Raw genomic sequence first — 5,493 nt, 5'->3', positions numbered from 1 at the left:
GTGAGTGTTATTCGTTTTGCAGACTAGGGAATCTAGTCCTCTGAACACCAATCACAACAAAAATGAGTAGATTTAGGAAAGAATTGTTAGGCAAATCGGTCTCTCGTTTTCTCAGAGGCGCAGTTTCAGAGCTTCACATTCAGGGTCATTATTCTGCCCTCTCCCTTCTGCAGAAATGCAGTTCTTGCTGGTGGAGAGGACCTGAGAAAGAGTGAGGACAACTGCCCATCATCTCCTAGGGGCGGGTCATCAGAGAGGTGATGAAGATAAAACTTTTCTGGCCAGAAACTTAATGGGGGGGAGGCAGGAGGGGGGGCGGGCAGGAAGTATAATAAATAGAGCACAAGTCAATGGAGAAGCAGCAAGAGAACATGATTTTGGGGTGTGGGTTTATGAACCCAAACAAAGTCAGATGTGAGAATGAATTGAAAACGTCTTTCCAGAATGAGAGAAAGCAAAGCAATTCAGAGAAAGAAAGTGACAAAGGCAGAATCGAACCTCCACTTAATAACTTCTTGTTATTATCTAACTTGATTCTTCTTGGAGCTCAAAGTGCTTTCAGCCATTCTGTCTGAAATTGTTTGTTCAATTAAAGAAGTAACATGAAGACTGCTTATCTCCTCAGAGTGCTAAGCCACACGCTGAAGGTAGACAAGGGGGAGAATTATTTATAATATTCTGTCAGCCAAGTTGCTAAACTTGTTTACCCTTGGTTTGGTTCTTAGTCAGTGGCTCCACATGTATACGGATGAGGGGGATCAAACTGGGGAAACAATTTCTTGATTCTTGTCCATTCGTATTGCTGTCCTTCGTTCTCTTTATTCTTCATACTGTTCTCATTCCACTGTCAAAGATCGAAATAACATCACCACTTATTTGACAGATCTGTTTTTATAAATAGTGAGTATAATGATGAGGTTGTATTGCTAAGAATATGGTATGTTCTGGTCTCTTCCTAGATACCCTCCACCAATTTATTATTCGATATAGTCTAATCCCCTGAGTTTCTGATTCTGTAAATGAGGACAGAGTCTAATTTGCATTTTAAATAAGCACCCCAAGTAACCCTACTGCAGGTAGTCCAGAAAACATGCTCGAAGACCTATTGGCAGATGTCTGTGCTAGGCCCTGATGTCAGACAATGGTTTGAATCTCGGCTTGGCCACTGTCTGGCTGTGTGACGTTGGGCAAATTACTTGATATCTCTGTGCTTGTTTCCCCTTATGAAAAAGGGGTAATGTTAGTGTCTACCTCAGAGTTGTATTTAATGAAATGATGCAGAAAAACATATTTAGTACAGTGTGTGACATAGAATAAACCCTCAATATGTGACAGTTATGTTGTCATTTTTTTGCTGTTGATAACGTCCTTGATCATCTCTTCTTTGAGCCCTTTTAGACTAGGATACAAGGAAGGAGAGGGAATGTGACTGGCTTAAGCAAAAGGGGAATATGTTGGTCCAACTCAGCGATTTTCAACCCTTTTCATCTCATGGCACACATAAACTAATTACTAACATTCTGCAGCAGACCAAAAACATATTATATTTTTGCTGATCTGACAATAACAAATAGGTATAATTTTGATTCACACCAGACGGCTATTGTTGTGTTGGCTGTTGATATATATATATATATATATATATATATATATATATATATATATATATATATATATTTTGACAATCTAAGGGAAAAGAGGTCAGTGCCCCTGACTAAGCAGTTAGGTATTGCATGTGCTAACAATTCTTGCAGCACACCAGTGGAAAATCACTGGTCTAAGTAAATGGCACAGATTCTTGGCTGGACCAAACTTTAGACCGGCTCCTGAAGCGCATCTGTGCATCTCCTTGTGAAATCCAGTTTCAGCAACATCTCTGCAAGTCAGTTTAGCAAGAGAGCCCCACCTTCTGCCTCTGACCACCCCCCATACCCGATCAGGTTCCTCATCCTGCACCCACCCCTCCCCCCGCCCAGCCAGTCCTGTTTTCAGCAAGAATCCTCTTAGATGGGTTTAACCAGAATTCCCCTTACCCCTGATTTTCACTTTTACTAATTTTTCCACCCCCTTCCCCATTTGATTCTTGGTTGTAAATCCCTACTTGGCCCGCAGTACTCAGAACAGAACCCAGTTCTATACTAAGGTCTCATTTCCCTGTTGCAACAGTTCCCGAATACAATCTGCTTTTACCTCTTCGCCCAGGGTCCAGCCCTGGGTTTTCTTTGATGTAAGCTGTGGCAATGGCAGGCGTAGAGGTGGCCTTGGTGACTGGAGATGGGGACGTGTGCACTGTTTAAATTCACTTCTCCTCTTAGCATCTTCTGTGTGGCATCATCTTGCTTCTGTTCCAGATGAGGCCCTTCCTGTGCAGAGAAATGTGCCCTCAGAGGACGCCAGGCTGTTGTTCCCATAGCCCGTGGCCAGAGAAACTGTGACCACCTCTGGCCAGAAAAATGGGAGGAAGGACTGTGATCAGCTCAGCTGAGATCACAGGCCCATGCCCGGACCAGCCTTGGCTGTACCTGGGTCATGTGTATAGCTTCTTATCAGAAGGTGGGGGAGCCATGGTGGGCAAAGACCTTTAGACACTCCCCACCCCTTTGGTCTGCTTCTCTGCATCCTTGTAATTCATACAGCCCAGGCCCCATAGGTATCTCATAGGCTGTTGGTACCCAGCGAGATCCACACAGGCACGGCCCCCGGCCTCACGGAACCTGGAGCCTGGAACAGAAGTCGGCCTTCAGAGCGAGGGGGTGAAAGACATTATGATTGCTCTAATCTTGGCCTTCCTCCTGAAACCCGAGGAAACACTATAACAATACACAGGAGAATGTGAACTGGAAAATGAGAGTTGAATAAATGAATGAACTCAGAGGAGGCATGAATGCATGCTAGGCATAGAAACTTGGAGATTCTTAGAGTCATGCTGGATTCTGCACCCCATCCTCCCCATCACCAGTGATGAAGAATTTATTCTAACCCTGGCCCACATGGCTCAGTTGCTTGGGCATCGTCCTATGCACCAAGAGGTTGCCGGTTCCATTCCCAGTCAGGGTACATACCCGGGTTGCAAGCTTGATCTCTGGTAGAGGGTGTGTAGGAGGCAGCTTATTGATGTTCCCTCTTGCATCAATGTTTCTCTCCCCCTCTACCTCCCCTCTCTCTAAACATCAATGAAAAAAATATTTAAAAAAATAAAAAAAGAATTTATTCCACAGTCATCAGTGGTTTAGGTGGGTCTGGCTCAGTTAATCTGACTCCTTTGTAGATTTCCTGACATTTAGAACCCAAATTCCTTATTTTTATTACTGCTTTTAAAATGGGATGGGCTCACACCCGCAGTCACCAGCAAGCACATCAGATTATTAACAATGCCAGCTAATACTCATCGAGCACTTACTGTCGTAGGTGTGTCATGTGGATTATTTCATTCGATCCTCTCAACGTTCCTGTGAGGCCGGGATGTTATCTTCTTTGCACAGATAAGAAAACAGGTGCAGAGAGCCCAAGGGACTGTCAAGTTTGTTAAAGGCACACAGCATGCTTGGCTCAGTGCTGCGGTTTTCATAGTGTTGAGTCTCTTAATTCTTATAGTGATACTAAGCGGTTGGTACTGTTTTCACACCAGGTTAAAGACCAGGCCCTGAGGCTTGGTCATGTCAAGACCTGGCTCACAGGTACATCATGAGTGGGTATCGGAGTCTGGTCTTGGACCCAGGACTTCTGACTTGAGATCTCGTTCTCTTAACCACGGAGCTCAGTGCTCATTCCCAGATTCACTTATTGAGACAGATCTTTGTAAAGTCCATGCCTTGTCATTGCAAACTCCCTGGAAGGAGACGTTGTTGTTCTATCCATCACCATTTCCTTAGAGGCAAGGAGTGCTGTGTAAGCCTTTCCTCTCTTCCTTTTAGTCCAGGTCACAAACCAGAGCTGCCCTGAACTGGTCACATAGAAGGGACAGCACATACAATATTTAAAATATTCAGGTTCACATTCAATCATTCAAAGTGAAACTGCTGCACATTTTGTGTACCAGGTCATATGCCAGGCAATGAGAATTCTATGAGGTTTCCTGTTACTCTGTAATTTCTCCCTGCTGGTTTCCTTCACAGCAATGATCATGACTTGTAAATTTTGCTCATTTACTTGTTTATTTGTCCTTATATTAGAACATAAGCTCCAGGAGGTAGAATTGTTCTCTGTTGTGTTCATTTCTATCTCCCCAAAATTCAGGTCAATGCTTGACATGTTTTAGGTGTTTATTAAATATCTATTGAATGAATAAATGAACAAATGAATCAAAGAAAGAGCAAATGAACTAATCACAACAACTTTATTGGGTGATAATTATAGGCTTAACAATTTTTGGGAATATATATATATTAGAGGCCCAATGCACAAAATTTGTGCAAGAGTAGGCCTTCCTTCCCCTGGCTGCCGGCACCGGCTTCCCTCTGGCACCCAGGACCCGGGCTTCCCTCACAGCCCCGGCTTTGTCCTGAAGGTCGTCCAGTCTAATTAGCATATTATGCTTTTATTATTATAGATATACATAGATACATACATATCTATATATATAAAAGTCTAGTATGCTAAGTGTCCGACTGTTCAGCCGTTCAACCAGTCGCTATGATGCACACTGACCACCAGGGGGCAGATGCTCCAACTGGTAGGTTACCTTGCTGCTGGGGTCTGGCCAATCAGGACTGGGCGAGATGGGCTGGACATGCCCTGGAGCCCTCCCGCGGTCCCTCCCTGGCCTCTAAAATATTTCTTCTAATTAATTGCCTTTTAATGTGCATGAATCTGTGCACCAGGCCTCTAGTATACGTATATAAATATACATATGTATATATATATATGAGAGACACATTGATTGGTTACCTCCTGCACGCGCCACAGCTGGGGCCAAGGATCGAACCTGAGACCCTTCAGTGCATGAGCTGACACTCTAACCACTGAGCAACACTGCCCAGGGCAATACATGGCCAGGGCAATGTATTGAGCAGAGACCAGAGATCCACACTTTCCCCATTACCCCTTGTGCATCCACATGTGACTTCTGGCCATGGTAGTAATTGAGTAGAGCCCAGAGATCCACACTTGGCCTGGAATTAAGGAAAGGGAGGCAGTGGCAAATAGCATTAACCAGAAGGTACTGTCCAAACAGTGACTGACCAAGTGGCTTCAATATCGTTTCCTTTCAGCCAGGGCTACAACGTCCCTCTAGTGCAGGAACAACGTGGTTTCTTTATTTTGGGTGTAACTGCCATCGGGTGCAGGGTGTGGCTGTTTCGTTTCAGGCGGCAAAATCATGCTCAGACACTGAGGTCATCTTGCCAGTATTTGATTTAATACAGTTCACTGCAGGAATTAAAACTATTTCACAAGCCAATAGCGTATGGAATAACACCGCTTTTTTATTGTCTAACGTTTTACATATGACCTCTTTTTATTTTAAATATATTTTTATTGATTTCAGAGAGGAAG

The sequence above is a fragment of the Myotis lucifugus genome, unplaced genomic scaffold (genome assembly GCF_000147115.1).
Source record: "Myotis lucifugus unplaced genomic scaffold, Myoluc2.0 scaffold_56, whole genome shotgun sequence".
NCBI classification, from domain to species: Eukaryota; Metazoa; Chordata; class Mammalia; order Chiroptera; family Vespertilionidae; genus Myotis; species Myotis lucifugus.
This window is presented reverse-complemented; position numbering follows the sequence as displayed.